Source organism: Callospermophilus lateralis, unplaced genomic scaffold, assembly GCF_048772815.1.
Source record: "Callospermophilus lateralis isolate mCalLat2 unplaced genomic scaffold, mCalLat2.hap1 Scaffold_279, whole genome shotgun sequence".
Classification (NCBI taxonomy): Eukaryota; Metazoa; Chordata; class Mammalia; order Rodentia; family Sciuridae; genus Callospermophilus; species Callospermophilus lateralis.
In genome coordinates, this window is record NW_027513499.1 from 118,515 (window position 1) to 135,946 (window position 17,432).

At 44.9% G+C, this 17,432-nt stretch overlaps 1 pseudogene; it reads right to left on the reverse strand.

The window, feature by feature from the left end:
• Positions 1–17,432, reverse strand: part of LOC143387209 (teneurin-4-like) — a 266,697-nt pseudogene that overhangs the window by 73,296 nt on the left and 175,969 nt on the right.

A 17,432-nucleotide genomic window follows, 5' to 3' on the forward strand; every position in this document is an offset into this window, starting at 1 on the left:
TTAAAAAGGCCATGAAAGAAGTTCTGAAGGCTTCCATGGCATCAAGGTTATTTAACTTCTGTTTAGAGTTGATTTCGAATCCTAAGATGAAATGCTAGCCCTGTTTGTGGACAGGTGAGGAGGATCAGATCTTTCTGAGTTCCTGCCTCTAAATGGCCCTAGCCTTCTATTCCCATATGTTCCTCTTTCTCCCATGTGTTCCCTTTGCTTACAATGACCATAAGCCCCAAACCCCTAAGCCCGTCTTGATCTCAAATGTTAGAACATATCTCCTGACTTTTGTTTTATAAAATAATATCACCATAATTATCCACCTGTTCCATTAAAATTCTCTCATTCTCTGATTATCCTGGAAAGTCATGTTGTTGCACATGCTGGTTCCTTAATTTGTAATGAAATTGTAAATCCTGGTGTGGCTAAAATCCAGTAAGCAATGCAGTTTATCCCATAACACACACACACACACACACACACACACACACACACACACACACCCCACTACCACCACCACCACCACCACCACCTCCACCAAAATATTCGATGAAATATATATTTTTACAGAATTGCATTTTCCATTCCATTTTCCATATTTTCCATTCGTTCTACCCCATTCCATTTAAACTTACTTTAAAAAAAAAAGTAGTTTCAACCCACTAAGTTGAATTCATGATGCACTAATGGGTTGTTGTGACCTGTATTTTAATAAATAATGTTTTAATGGCCAACCTTCTCACTGAAATCTTTGTCTCAGGTCCAAGCCATAGGCTGCCTGAAATCTTCATTCCTTCATTAATTTTCAACAACCAACATCTGCTATTGTCTGCCCTGGGCTGCCCTGTATTGTGTGCTGAGAAACAAAACCACATTGGAGGCAGCGCCCATGTGTGGGCTCAAGGAGAGGCATTTGCAGTTGGAGACATGGCTCCACTTTTGAGCTCTGAGCACTTTGTCCCTCCTTCTCTTCAGGCTCCCAGCAGAGTCTGACTGGCTCCTTGATCCACTCTATCATTCCTTGCGGCTCACTCTGCACCAACCCCTCCATTGGCACTGAGCATCCAGTGACAAAAGAGGAACAGACCCATGAAGGGCCCCCAAAGAAATGGGGTGATACGCAGGTCTTATTTCTCCATTCCTGGGGCAAAGTTTTGGTGGTTCTGTCCCTCTACAAGCCTACCTAGTCTCTCCTCATAGGATCTGATCCCCTCTACAGGACACCATCTCTTCCTCCTTCCTTTCTCTGATGTTCCCTTCACCCCTTGAGTCTTTTCCCTTTGGGATTAATATCAGCTGAGTCTCCTCGATCCCTGTGCATACCCACCTGCTTGCCTGAGTGAGCTGGTATCCTTGAAGGAGCCCAGTGAGGCTTGCTGACATCTCATTTTTTTTCTTAGACCAATATGTCCTCAAACATTCTCTGAACCTATATTCAAATAACTTGGGGTGGTTCTTCTGTCATCCCTCTTCCTATGATCTGCTAACTTGTCCAGCATGGGCAATCTGTAGCTATTCACTAAGGTGATGTCTGCCCCATGACTAACAGAGTTGCTCTACCTTGAGAGCAGATCCCAAACCCCACAGTCTGTGTCTCTTACCTGTCTTTTTTGTTTGAAAAATCCATTTGGAGATCCTCTTTCTACTTTCTGACCTCAGGGGCCTCTCCCCTTAGTCTTTTTATCCCCCCTTCATTTATTTAGTTTTTTTTTAAAAAATGTGGTGCTGGGGATCAAACCCAGTGCCTCACACATGCTAGGCTAGCGCTCTACCACTGAGCCACCATCTACTATCCTCTCTTCTTAGTGTTAATAGTAGGCACCTTTCATTGCATTCTGCCCATGACTGCAGGGGAGACAGGTGTTTCATCCGGCAAATGCCCAGGCACCCAGGCCAGGAGAGAAAAATAGTATTCAAGCTACTTCATCTGGTGACAGTGATACCCATGCCTGATATGTCCCTTTCTACCTTGGATCAGCTGAGGTCATTGCACCTCTGCCACTTTATATGGCAACAAGGAACAGCAGGGTCAGAATGTCAGAGCTGTTGTATTCATGATACCTGTCCTGAGTGTGTGCTCTGAGCCAGGCCTCATGCTGGGCTCTAGGGACACAGATGCACTAGAATGGGTCTCTGATGGAGGCTGTCCTCACTGAAAGTCTACCTGGCAGTACTTCTGTCTTGTTCTGAGTCAGCCTCTGGTCTCCTCCATGAAGGCCAGCTGGATCAGAGCACCCTGTGCTTGACTGGGGCCCTCACATCCCAAGAGATGCTACCCATCCCTCCCCAAGACCGTCCCTGTTCCCTCACCTCTGGCACCAGTGGAGGTACTGAACATGGGACTCCTGCCACCTCATGTAATTCCTGGTATCATGTGTCTCTTTGGAGAACCTCCTGCCCAGCCTCTGAGGACATCCTGGACTCTGAGAGCTGGCCCTCTGGCATCTACCACTGAAGGGTAGTCCAGTCAGTTCTAAAGCCTGGGCTTGAATTCCTTACCCTAGAGACTCCCTGAACCTGACCCATGGTTGGGAATCTACAGAGTGAAGGACTCCACCTCTAAGGCTCACCTTTCCTGACGGTCTCAGGAGTGCTGTTGGGTATCCAGTATCATCCTGCATCTTGGAGCCCGTTAAATGGAATCCCAGACATTATTGCATAGCATATGGGGTGTAGGAGGATATAGGGTTTTGTCCCTCAGATACAGGCCTTGTTATTGTCACACACAGGCACTGAGTCAGGTCTGCCTGTCCATCAGAAATTCCACTCTCAGGAGAAGTGCCTCCGGATTCCTCTCTAACAAGGGCCCTGCTGACAGCTGACTGGGAAGAATGTGGCCTTTTTTTCTTCCTCAAATAATGATTCAATGGTCTAAACCTGGCCCTTCTCTGGATGACTGTTGGACTCTACTGAAGGGCAGGTTAGTATCAAGTCTTTCTTCCAATTAAGAAAGTGGAATTGGAAACTCATTTTAATATCACCATCATCAGTAGCAGCAGCAGTACCACCATCATCATCTTGTAATTAGCAAATATTTCTGTGTGGCAGGTACTAGGTTGAGCCTTTATGTAATTTTTCTCCCATTTAATGCTCATAGCAACACTGTGATATAGAATTTATCACTCCAATCTTACAGTTGAAGAAACCAGAGCTCTGGGAAGTTAAGGAATTTTCCTAAGGTCACACAGAAGATGGAAATCCTTTCGAACCAGATTTGTCTGATTCCAAGCTTGTGCTATATTCACTGTGACATGCTGCCACTATTAAAACCACTGCGAAATACTCAGTCCTGGTTTAGGTGCTTTATTTTAGTTAATAAAGATGCACTAGAAGGGGTCTCTGATGTAACTTTTATGTAAGTAGTTACTATTATTGCAACTCATAGCTAGAGGCCACTGTACAAGAGTTATATCATTTCCTCAAGGTCACACAGCTAGGGGAGGTAAATCCAGGGCTGAAATGCTGGGCTGTTCCTGTTAGACCCCACTCCCCTACCTCAGAGGAAAAACATCAATGACTTGAACTTGCTAACCGACTTGACTTTACCCCAACTGTGCTTCTGTACTTCTGGCACAGATCAAGGACACCAAATAGATGGCCTAACAAGAAGGGCATCTGGTGCTTCATGTTTCTAGGTTATTAGTCACCTCGGTTGGTTTTACATAGAGTCTGTTTGAGGATCCTAAGTGACAGACAGCTGTCTCTCCTGAATCTACATCCTCTGGTGAGAAGCAGAGACATAATGATTTAGACAAATGTTAGGTAAAAGGAATTTTTACAGTAACATTCTGGAAGCTTCTATTATCTATTCATTTGTAGAGCAAATATCATATTCTGGGCCTTGCCTGAAGTATTACAGGTTTGGAGAGATGAATGGTCCCTGCTTTCAGAGTGTCTGTAATTTAACTGAAGGTGACAGCTACATAAACAATGATCTGGAGCTGACTTCTGCTTTTGCTACTCATCCGCAGTGTGATTTTCTGGCCAAGATAAATGAATAATTTCTCTTCACTCTTTCTGCCCCTGGATCCACCACTTGATTGGCCCTGTGAATGTGAAAGGTCACCCCCTCCTCAGGTCCTCCATATGCGTGGGCCAGGTGGAAGGGTGTGCACTGTAAATACACCTTTAAAGGTGTGACATGTGTGTTGGCCCCCCCTTGCTAGGCTCAAAGGACTCTCCTGCTCACTTTTCCCAAGTGCCATGCTCCTTGCAAGGACGAGTTGGGGTAGTGGAAAGGGGTAGGCTCTTGGGGCTGACAGACCTACTAGCCTGCATCCTGGCTCCATCATGTACAGGAGTGAGGCCTTCTCCTTGGTGTCTCCAGTTACCTGGGAAGATAGGAGCCACCTCACAGGGGGCTCTCATGGCTCCTTCTTCAGTCTCTGCCACCCCAGCTCTTACACGTGCTCCTGGAGCAAGCATTCATTCATGTGCTCTTACATTCAACCACTGCCTGTTGTTGATGGTTTCCCAAAGCAAGAACTTTAGGTCCTAACCTCTGCAAGAGCTCCAGAATTATTTAAAATGACAGATATTTCTTCTTGTGTCCTACTGTCCCTCTTTGTCCTTCCCCTGCTTAAAGTGGAGGTTGTCACTCACTCCCACCCTGCTCCTGCTCTCAGGTCCTTGTCCTGGTGGAGAGATCATCATCTATCTAGGCCTCCAGGAGGAGGCCCCTCTCTTCAGCACCCTTCACACCCAAGCAGTGACCAAGCTCTGCTGATGTCCCCGTTCCCACCCTTGTCAATTTCCATTGTCCCCCAAGAACAGCGACCCTCTGGCACAGAAATCATGAACATAGAAGCACACAGTCTAATTGCTAAATTAACTGTGCTGACTTGCACAGAAAGCTCTGCATCTATGAGGCTTCCCTACATTGGAAGACTTTCAAAAGAATTTATTATAAATTTCCCCTCTTGGATACTTCATCCTGGTTCACTGTCCTGACCTGGGGAGCAGAGGATGTTTTTTGCTGCTCCTGTTTACTGTCATGCCTCAGGGTCTTAGCATGAGCTCTTTCTTCTCCCTGGAACCCCCTCCCTCCCTTTCCTTGTTAACTATATCACAACTTTAAGACTTGGATCTTAAGTCTTGGTCTTCCGCCTACCTCAACGTACCTCCTCCTCTCTGTACCAGAGTAACCTAGGCACATATTTTTGGCCAAGTATACTGTAACTGTTCCCCCATATTTTTAATCCCTCAGTGGACTGTGAGTGACCAATAGGCAGAGACTGTTCTACTCATCTCTGTGATCCCAGCATGCAACCTGGCACAGAATAGATCTCAGTAAGAAACTGTCCAACAGATGACACAACCGGAAAACGGAAAGAACACGTGGGCATGTGGCCCTGGGGCAGAGCAGATGCACCCCTCCCTCAGCCTAACAAAGTTTTCTGGAAGCTAGCTCGGAGGGTGAGCAGTGTCAAAACCCTTCAGCTCATCTGGAGACCACAGGATCAGGAAGAGCTGACTGCAAAGTGGGTATTGATCCAAGCTTCCCCTTGGACCTTTGATTTTTCACTCTTTCCATCTATCACCCAGCAGGAGCAACACAACTTTGCTCATAAAAATTCTGTGGATACTGAGGTTGCTGTTCTGCCTCCTCTGACATTCCATCAGGAACCTTTGAGGCCCACCCTTCTGGCTTCCTCCCACCCAAAAGTAGCCCTGGAGGTGATTTGGTTCTCCCTCAGAGAGTTTCCACTGGAGCTGGGCCCATGGACTCACCCTCCATCAAAGGGGTTCTCCCAGGGGATGACGTGTGTGCTGTCCCTGCCCACGAGGAACTTGATGCGGTCATAGAAGGAGTGTAGGTTCTGCTGGGACACAGGGGCCTGTGTCTCCTGGATGATGTCCAGAGGGTCGGGGGAGCCTAGGCACAGCGGGTTGACATGACAGAGGGGCTGGAGGCAGCAGTCAGGGTCCATGCAGTCCACCAAGCCATCTGCAGGGTGACAGAGCATGTGGTTTATAGTGCTGTGTTCAGTTAGCCCTGTTTGCCTACAATGCCTGCATCCATTTCTTCCCTATGTTCTACTCACTAACTTTAAGTGCTGATATAAGCCAAAGCCTTTACTGGCACTAAGGAGATCCAGGTACTTCAAGTCTGGCCCCACCAATCTAATAGGAGAGACAGACAGGTAAGTGTACTGTCTTTTCTTTTTTTCTTCTCCTAAAGAGACAGCAGGAACAGTATTATGAAGGTCCAGAGGTGAGAAAATACATGAACACCTGAGTTGCCCAAGACACGGCCCCCGGGTTGCAGGAGCAGACTGGGCTGGGCCTGGTAGGCCAGGTTAGGGAGTGTGCACTTCATCCTCAGGACAATGGGGGACACCTAACGGGTTAAAATGTGAGGTTAAAGCGGGATGTGCACTGTTGAAGCAGAAGGAAAGTTGGAGTTCAAGGAGGAGGAGCGGCACTGAGGCTGCATAGGTGAAAAATGACAGCCTAGGCCAGCGCAGTGACAGGGGTAGCTGGAGAAGTGGATGGGTTTGAGGAGAAACTCCAGGACCTGGGGACTGCCTGGCTCTGGGTGAGGATGCGGCAGTGATGATGAAGGTGTGTGGCATCTCTCCCAGCTGCCAGGTGACCACATGGCCTGAGGCCTAGTCCTCTGCCTGTGGAGGCCCAACTCCCCCTCCTGTGAGTTGCCATTTGCAGGGATTCTCTTTACCGTAGGATGGCTTCTTCAGGACTGCATTATAGCAGTACCATCTTCCCAAAGTGCAAAGGAAGAAATTCTACCGGATCACAGATTTTTGACCTCATTACCCCAAAGTACTTTTACAGACACCCAATAGAATGGCTTTAAATGAGACATGATCCCAGAGAACAGTGCTCACAGTAGGGGACAGCAAGAGTCCAGGGTGATGGTCTGGGTTTTGCAGGCAGAGTGTGATGATGTGTATTCCTGCCTGGGTTCAAATTCTGGCTTTACTGCTTATTAGCTGTTTGACTTGGGATAACCGTTCCCACCACCCTGGTCACAGATCTCTTCTGGTCATCTGTTCCACCCTTAGCACTTAGTAGGCATACTTAAAAAATATGACTGTTAAATACATAAATGAAAACTGAATGAATTCATTCACAAAGGAAGAATGGGCTGAGAATAAATGCTAGTCTATAAAAGCCAGAAAACCATATCTTTAGTCAATTCCATTAAGCAACGTGAAAGGATCATGAGACACTGAGACTGAGGTTCAAGTCCTACTGTTGTCCCTAAGACTGATCCTGGACAAGTTCCTGTACTTAATCTCCCTGAACCCCTGTCTCCTCATTAATAATGTGGAAGTATGGCTCAGATATCCACCTCCCTTCTGTCTCCATGGAGTTCATTGTATAAAGGCTACTGCATATACCTTGACTAGACTGAGGCCCCGTCCTCCTCACCAGCTGTGTGGCTGCAGGCAAACTACTTAGCTGTCCTGAAGCCCAGTTTTTTTTTCTTTTTTTCATTAAATAAATTAGGGACAAAAATTCCTTGCCTTCCTCTCCCATTTCTGCATGGTGTCTTAGAGCTTGTCACCTCTTTCATGGCAGCACAGTAAAAGAGCACATGGATTCCAGAACCAGATGGTCTGGGATTCTAAAATCTGGGTTCTAAAACTTACCATTGTGTGTCCTTGGGCAAGTCACTTAAACCCTCTGGTCTTGGTTTCTTATATCTCTTAGTGGGGGTAATAGGAGTAAATGTCATATAGGTATTTGTTACTTATTTAAATGTGTAGTACTAGTCCACAAATAGTACCTGATACATAGTAGGTGCTTCATAAAGGTATCTTCCCTTCCTGATCCTGAACCTAGAACATGGCTCATCAGATGAAAGGCCATCCCTTCAGTCTCACAGGGCAGATTTAGTCTGAGACATGGGGGAAGGTCTCCTTTGCCCCAGCACTGTTCTGGGCCTTAACTTGTTGCTTCTGTCCCCACCCCAGATGCAACTGCCTGGCAAAGCACTGTCCTCTCCTGTAGTCGGCAGACTCCATCACACATTCTTGGGCTGCCCCTGTCAGGCATTGCTTAAACACATAATTATAGCCCAAGCAGAGGGTTATTTGCATTCTGCTATTGATGTTAGCATGACAGATTCAGCTGCTGCATCCATAACTCTGCAGAAATGCTCCATTATTCAATCCCAGCGAGCAGGGATGTTTACCATTAAATCAGCCAGCACAATTGAAGGGCCGTGAAAAGTCATGGCTAATTTGAAATTTTATTAGCTCTTGCCTGCTCTTGTTTACCACCAAGGCAGTCCCTGGAAACCAGTCTTTTACCTCTTTATAAACACTACTTTGTGGCACTTGGGCAGAGCCACCTTCTGCTGAGGAGGAACGTCTGCTCTTGAGCCCTGGGAAAGGTTGGCCAGGAGTGTGGTGGTGTTTACTAATATCAATGTTAAATTGATGATAAAGATAAATCACTGCATGCATCAAGTGCCACGCATTGTTCTTGCTAATATTTTATAAGGAATTTGTCATTGAATTCTCCCATCCTATAAGGTAGCCACGGTTGTCACCCTCATTTTAGAGAAAAGAAATCAGAGGCTCAAAGTGGTAAAGTAACTTGGAGAAGATCATACAGATAGTTGGTGAAGGAGCTGACTCAGGATTTGAACTCAGTTCTTTCTGAGGTGTGGCATTTTCTTTAAGTCCCCCAGAGAGACTTAGATGTTAGGAGAACATGATTTTATGAATGTTACTGAAACACTATTCTTCAGCATCCTGGGGAAATTCCATTCCAGAATGACTCTCCCCAGAACTATAATTTGACTATTCTCTCTGTCTTCTTCCCCAGACAATGAACTCCCAGAGGTCCATTGCTGTGTGGTTCAGTTCAATATCTCAGGGCCCAGAACTAAACCAGAACAAAGACTGTCCTCCACAAAGATCTGAAAAATGGATAGAGGACTTATCCAGTCCAGGGCTGCTTCTCTGATCTAGGATCAGAGTCACAGGGCACCAGAGCTTAAGGGATCCTTTCACTGTGTCTTCAGTGGTATAGCACACTGTGCTTAAGAGAGCCCTCTCTCAGGCAAACTGCCGGGATTGGGTCCTGATTCCCATGGAAGCTGTGTGACCTTGTACAAGCTGCTTAACTTCTTTAAACGTCATGCGCTTATAAAGAGAGACAGAAAAAGATGGTTAATTCCTTAAACTTACAATCTGCCCCTGTAGTAAGGTGTGAAGCACAAAACTTCTCTTGGGTGTCTTGTGACAATGAGACAAAGATTTTCCAGGGAACTGTTAGGCTGGCAATCTGTCTCTGAGCATATGACCCAAATACAGGCATGCTCCATGCAATGAGTGAAATGCCGAACCACGAGCCCTTTAATGAGGACTTTTTTTGTGTGAGTTCTGGCAGTTCTGCTTTAAGCTCTTCAAATAGTCTTCTTTCCCTTTCTCTCTAGTCTTTTCTTCAGGAATATTGTTAAATGCTTAAAGGACTTTCAATCTTTCATGTCTCTCAATCTCTCTCTCAATTTCTATCCTTTTATCTGTGTCCCCTTCTGATTTATTTCCTCAGATCTGTATTCTACTTCACTTATCTTTCCTTTATTTGTGTCTGGTCTGCTGTTTAATTTGTCCTTTGGATCATTAATTTAAATTACCCATTCTTAAAAATTTCCAGATAGTCTCTTTGGAACTTTTCTTTTTTCTTTGGAACTTTTCAAAACCTGCCTGTTTCATTCTTAATAGCATCCTCTTCCATCCTTATGTTTTTTTAAAAATATTTTTTAGTTATAGATGGATGCAATATCTTTATTTCACTTATTCATTTTTATGTGATGCTGAGGATGGAACCCAGTGCCTCACATGTGCGAGGCAAGCGCTCTGCCACTGAGCCACAACCCCAGCCCCCGATCCTTATGGTTTTAAATATCATTTTATCTCTTTAGTCATTTGAAACTTATTATGTTATAGCCTCTTTCAGATTGTTACGTTCTTGGGAGTGGCAAGCTTTTTGTATTCTGCAGTTGTTGACTGCGGCTGGGGCCACTCATGTCCTGTGTGTTCTATGTTTCTGCTTGTGATCCCCAGAGCAGCTTGCCTTTTATACAGAGGATCTCATGTGGTTAAATGAACCCTCCAGAGTGGTTTCTGGTTATTTCTGTTTGCCACCTCAGAGGTACCATTAGTCTGGTTCATTTCAATATCTCAGGGCCCAGAACTAAACCAGAACAAAGACTTTGTTTCCCCTTTATCTTATTTATTTATATGTGGTGCTGAGAATTGAACCCAGTGCCTCACACATGCTAGGCAAGCGCTCTATCACTGAGCTACAACTGTAACCCAGGGGACCACATTTTGGGTAGAATGCTTAACAAAGCATTCTAGCGCCATTCTGGTAGGTAAGGACTTCAAGAGCTTTGTGGTGTAGGCTCTATTGCTTATAGCAGACTCTCCCTGCCCCCTGTCCTCTAGAACCAGGGCAGAGCATGCCTAAGTGTCACTGCTCTGGTCGAGTGGGTAGTGTTTAGTCCCAGCCAGTGGGGCTCAGTTGCAATGGTCTTCCGTGAGTGTGCCCTGCCTCCTGGCTCTACGATCCTATCACACCTTGTATGCCTGCTGCTCTGACTTTCAATTATTGCTTCTGGGACCCAGGGTTCCCTGGTTTCCCCTTTGTTTTTTTTGCTGAGTTCTTAAAAACAAGTTGCTGTGTCTTATAGTCAGTGGGTCTTGGTGATAATCTCATTGGAAATTGTGCTAGAAATAAAAATTCCAGCAAAAGCACTGAGCTTTGGTTCTATCATCAAACCTATCATCAAACTTAGTTTGCAGAGATGCTGTGGGGATTAGGTGAGGTCAGGCATTTGAAGCACTTGATAAGGAACATATGGTAAGTAGCACATAAGTAAGGATTTGGCAAGTTACAGATATCAGCAGCTCCTGGCCAGTTGCTTCCTTGACTTGGTATCCTGGTAACAGTGCTGCCATTTGGCCTTGACCCTCCATATGCATACATCCAGGGCAGCCTTTTTGGATACAGTTTGGCCTTAGAGAATGGAATTGGATGAACACAGCCATAACAACACACATATAAATTAGGGCAGTGGAGATCTTGGGGGAATTATAGATCGTGGTTCTCTGAAATGGACGTGTCACACGAATGGTGCTCTTATGAGAGACATCATTGTTCACTGAACATTTTGCAGGTTAGATTACTGCCAGGTCAGGGATTCTGCCTGATTACACTGTGCTGTCCTAATCATACATATAACAAATAGTTTCTGAATAGTAAATGTGGGAAAAACTTCCACCAATAGAGACAATCATATTTAAACAAGGTACATATTTTTAAAGTGAATAGGCACCTCCCCGCCCAAATAATTTTCAAAGGTTGCATTTTACAAAACCAGTTTCTGTGGAAAACCCTCTTAATGTTATTGTAGCATATGGAATCCTGAAACGATGCATGTGTGCTCTCTGGTAAGGGAAGTCTTCCACAATTTAATTTTCTTAGGCATAAATGACAAAGTTTAGAAGATTTGTATTAAAAGGAAAAGGTTTGCTTTGGGGAGAGAAAAATAAATTCTGGGGAAAACTAGAAACACATCAATACATAGTTTTGGGGAATTTCTAGTTTGGCTGGTTTGGAAACACATTTTCCAGGTACCTCATACCTCAATTCTATATTACACATAAGTTGGTTGACTTACAAATTGTCAATGTTTCATATGTTTGCTATTTTCATTAAGAGACTCTCATTTATCACAGCAGGAAAAAATCAGGAAAATAGGGAGGATTTTCCTCTATTTCCTTCTAATTTTAAGTAAATCTCTCCTAAATCCTAAGCCTCAACTTTTGGGAAAGAATATTTTCCCCTCAGAAATTTCTTTTTCCTTTGACGTCCCCACCCAAGCTAGGTTGCTCTATCGATTGTGTGTATTGCCACCCAAGAATCCTCTTCAAATGCCTGAACTACAATATGCTCACCTAATACCCAGGTGACATGCCCTGCCAGCCTCTCACGATGACTGAGAGGTTCCTGGGTTGTAGAGAGTAAAGGAATTAGTCAGTGAGGAAAGTTTTAGTGTCCTTCTCCTGCTGCGGCCATTACCCAGAGCTCTGCACATAGGCATTGGGGCACAGAGATGAATCAAGTCCTCTGCTGCTGCTTGGCCCTTCTCCAGATACATAGTTGCAGTCCTGCCTGGAAGTAGCTTCCCCTATATGATCTTGACAGCTGCCAGCAAGGAGTGGGACCTCTGTGACTTGTCTCTAGCTCTCAGGTCAGTGTCCTCCTTGGTCAGGAGAAAGGTGGACATGATAGCCTCCAGGCTGTTGGGCTCTCTGACAGTCACCTCCTGACCTTCATATGTCCTCAGCACACCTTCCCTCAGGGCTGACTTGCTGTGATTTTCCCAGAAAGTGTGCAGGAGATTTCTACTAAATGTGGTGGCTTGACTAACTTTCCCATCTTTACAAACAAGGACCCGGAGGCTCGGGATATGTGATTTTACCTGATATTGTACTGCTAGAGAAATGGTGGAGCTGGGAATTTGCTCTCACCCAATTGTTAGGCAAGCTCCACAGTCTACAACTCTTTATAGCAATACTTCGGCTATTCTTGTTCCCCCCAGCCCTGTCCCCACTCCTTGCGGGCAGGAACTGACTTGTTTACTTTTGAATTTCAAATGCATAGCACAAAACCTTGAAGTATGCATCATATCTGTTAAATATGAACAAATGCATAAATGACTGAGAAAGGATTCCAAATCAAGCAGCTCAATCAGTTTGGCAGGGCCCATGGCCAGACCGTGTAATGGAATCCATTCCCTGCAGGAAGTGCTCATCCCTTTCCTTGGAAAGGAGCAAGGAGGACAAGCCTGGTATGTTTATTTGGCACCATTCTGTGGCTGGTGGGCCCTGTGTTAGGCACCTGACATGTAGAAATAAAGGAGTGTCACTGCCAAAGAATTTAGTGCCGTAGGTTAGTCAGCCAAGAGAGAACTGGGAAAGAAGGAAGCTCAGAGTTCTGGAAGCCTCAAGTGGGGAACCCAACTCAGGATAGGGATGGGACATTTCCTGGAAGAGAGGATGCTTAAATGTAAACCAGGAGGATGGATAAGTGCTTAGTAAACCTGTACTGTAGTTGTTTGATTCATCGAATTGCTGGTCACATGAACGGGTTATAACAAGCCTATCAGTCTTTCTGCAGGCTTACCCATTCCCCTGGCTGGACAGCCCATCAGCCAACCTCAACCCACCATTGTCTGCCGTCTGAACACAGAGCTGTTTAACTATAGGCCACAAGCAGCATCTGGGAGGCCCTGGAGAGAGAGGGTGGAATGCGCCTCTCCTTTCTATACACATCTGGGAGAAGTTTTTGTCATTCTCTGTAATAAATTCTGTGCCTTCTTTCAAAAAGCTTACAAAATCTTTATCTGCTCTTTGGAACACAAGATTTTTAAAGGTCAATTTCTCTCTTGTCTCTTATCATGAGAAGCGTGGTTTAGAGATAGTCTGAAGGGTGACCAAATTCTATGGTTTTTTGTGAACTCTCCATTCCTGCAATGGGAGATGGGGAGGAGAAGGGAGGACTGAAAGCTTTCTTCTGTTTTCCTGAAATTTCTCATTCTAGGTTGCTCTATCAATTGTGTGTATTGCCACCCATGATTGTTTTTCATGGGGCCAAGAGCATCTAAGAGATTATCATACCTTGAAGCTGCTTAAAGATCCTTTATCAAAAGAGGTCTGGCTGTTTAAATTCCAGTGGAGTTTTTATTCTGGTATGCTCTTTTTAAACACAGTTTCCATTCATTCCTTGCTCTCCACTGATCCACTATGTGACTTTGAGCAAATCATTGCAGCTTACTGAGATTCAGTAACCCTACATGTAAATGTCTGCCTGCAAATTTATTGTGAGATTCTTTCAATGATGGCTATTATTTTCCTTTATGTACATTTGGATTTTTTTTCAGTCTAGCAATGAGCATGTAACAGTTTAGAATATAGATTTTAGCAAAGAAAATGTAAAAAGTCAAAATCCTCTATTATTTGGAGACTTTTAGTGAAAAAAAGTAGAATATTATGAAGAGCATAATTACAATTTTAAAAGTACTTATTTAGATACAAATATGTATTCTGTAATAACTATCACGTTTCTCTGTTTGCAAGTGGAAAGGAACAGGAGGGAGAACTGATATTCACAGGTGATGGTGGAAGTCTTAGAGAAGTTGAGTAATCCTCCCAAGGTCACACAGTCAACAAACAGGGGGGCCAGGAATTGAATGCAGAAAATCTCAGTACAGATCCTGCATTTTAAATCTCTGTGCTATGTTGCCTCTAAGTCGCCTTAGACACATAACCTATAATCCTGATCGCAAACTTGTAGGTAGGGATTATTATCCCCATAGTCACTTAGCATAGGAGGGCCACTCTTTGACCATCTCTGAAATGGGCATAAGAGCATCTTTGTGAGAGGGTCAGTGTGCATCTAATGAGAAGATGCTTTTGACAGCACTTCAACAAGGGCTTCACAAATAGGGTGCCATGAGAACAGGGCACACTGTCTTTGGCAAGTGGGGCACAAGGAGGGATTCACATTGAGGGGGTGAGTCAGGGGCACTGTGCCTGCTCCGCTGGCCCCTCTTACCACTTAGTTCCCCCAGGGTGAAATCTGGCCATTTGCTGGATGTATGGGCAGCTCCAATAAAAAATCAGGAGACTGGCACTTACTAAGTCACATCCAGGATCTGTTTTCCATTTTTAAATCCAGACAATGACCATACATGAAGACAAAAACAAACCAATAAAGCTGCTCCCAACTCAGCCACATTGAATAACATTTTTTTTTGTCTCACAGTTTAAAAAACCTTCAACAGTATTCTCAATGAACCTTGAAATTCAAGTTTAATTTGAAAAAGGGTTGCTTTAAACCTACCAAGATGGGAAAGAAGAGAAAATGGGAGTTATCTGACAAATGAGGGACCACAGTGGTTTTTGATGGAGCCACACGTCTGAGGTCTGGCATAGTGAAAAGCTCTGCTCAGATGGCAGCATATTTTGCCACTGGCTACCCACATGACCTGGGCAACACACGAGGAAGCCTCTTTTCCTCATGATAAGGAAATAGAAAGGGGATAATCATACCACATCCATCATAGTGTGGCTCAGTGGATGAACAATTGCTTGGCACGCTGTAAAAGGACACCTGAGTGACTGTACTGTGCCACAGCCCACTTAGTCTAAGGAGCGCTCACTGCATTTCTAGGAGGAGAGGGCACTAGGAGAAGGTGGGGTGCTCCAGGCTCACCAGGCCATGTGCCATGACTCACATTTGGGGTTTGAGTCTGGTCTGGTCTGTGTTAATGACTTTCCATGTGACTGTGAAGTATATGATGTCACCTCCCCTTTCTGGGCTCCAGTTTCCCTGTCTGTAACATGCAGGGGAAAAGGAGGAGGAGCTGAAGCTGATTTCTCAGATGTCCCTTCTGGCCCTGTTACTCAACATTAAACTCTGCTAATTCCTTCTTCAGGCCCTTGAGTCATTTCAACCATGAACAACCACTCAGCAAGACTCTAACACTATTTCCTTCCACTCTAAATTATGTATCTGGGATTACGCTGCATTCACTGTCATGGCTGAAATAAAAGCACTTATTTCATTCTGACTCCATTAGATTTAGTCATTTGAATGACAATTTCTTCCAAATGACTGTGAGCTTCCTGAAGGAGAAAGACTGGGCCATGTTCACTGGTCCTCATATCCCCTCAGGAAAGAGCACGGGGCCTTGTCGACAGCAGGGGCCCAAAACGTGTGGTGCTCAACTGCACTGAAAAGAGCCCATGCTATATGTGGCCCACGCTCACGTTCCCCATGTAGGGCACTCTGTTTTCCCTTCCCAGACTGTCTCTGTAGGCAAGGCCAGTGAGGATGAGTTTTGCCTGTCTCTGGTCCTATATCTATTTCATATGTGCCCCCTGAGAAGCAGGGCCCCCCTGCACCTTCCTCTGGTCTTCCCCAATGGATGGAGAGATCACTGAATCAAGAGGATCTCAAAGTGAGATGTTTCCTCATTTCACAGTTGAGAACACAAGGCCAAAAATTCCTGATAATCCATCCTACCCAGATGGTTGTATTTCTAATCACAACAACTCATGGAAGTTCTTCCTGGCTGGACTGGAAGCCCATTGGGACAGGGACCATGTTACTATTTCCAGGAGGGCACCCAGACACCTGATAACATCAGGTGAATAAGTGGCTGCTCTTTCAACACAGGATCCCATTGTATTGCAATTACCTGCTGTTTCCTCTTCTCCCCCTCTAGATCACGAACTTGGCACAGGCAGGGTCTGTGTCTTATTTATCTCTGAAATCCTAGTACACTGGACAGGTCTTGGTGCAGTGTAGATACTCAGTTTACATTTGTTGAGGCAGAAAATGAAATCACATTTCCATGCTATTGTATAACGTTGCTAAAATGGATGTAAAAACTCATTTCAGTCCCTAACATGCTCCAAAAAATGTAACAGGTATATTTTCCTACAATTGGGGATTTTCTGATCATTCTTTTCTACTTCCTGCTGGCTCACCTCTGAGAGCAGATGGAGTAGGATCCAATCCCCTGGGGTTGGGCTTAGCTCCATTTCCTATGACAAAAGGCTCTTCCACCAAAGCAGTGGGGCTTTGGGCTACTGTGTGCCCAGGCCATATGTAAGCAGTGGTGGGCTCCAGTGCTGGGAGGGCTGGCTCTGAAGTGTGGCAGACAAGTTATACTGCAATTGGATTTCAAGCAAAGAATAAATGAACCCTGTTCTATAAGCCAGTCTTTCATGCGTGTTAGAGGGGAGTGTGCTCTTTCTCCACATTTCCCAAATACATTCAGTTTTTTACTGCCCAGATGTTCAACAGCTGTTTGAAGGCGTTGGCCAAGATACTGAACTCTTGAGAAGGGAATGACTTCATGGTGCGGCTGCTCTCCCCTTCTCTTCTATTACAAGGGTGTGACTGTTCGTCATTGGCATGGTGCCCACAAAGGCAAAGGGAAGGGGGTGCTGGGCAAATCATGAAGATAATATAGGCTGATGTCTCTTCCCTATGAAGAGCAAATGAGATCATTCTTTATCTTGCCTGAAAGCAGGAATTCTCAATGCCCTTCCCTGCTCTGTCCTGACTTTCCCCATGATGGTCTTTCTAAATGGAAAGTTCTTTCCTTTCCAAGAAACTCCTTCCTATTCAAGTATCAACTTCCTGATGAATGTTTTCCTACTCCCACAACAACCAACATAAAACCCCATAACAGCACTTATCACAGAACAAGAACATTCAACTTTGGGCCTCTTTCCTTCACCTGAGCTCCTGGGGTACAGGGACAGGACTTAATCATCTGTGTACCTGGCAAAAGTCCTAGTCCCATCATAGAAACTCTGGATATTTATGCAGCACAAGAATTAATAAACTCCACAAGTTTCAGGTTGATTATGGGCCATTTC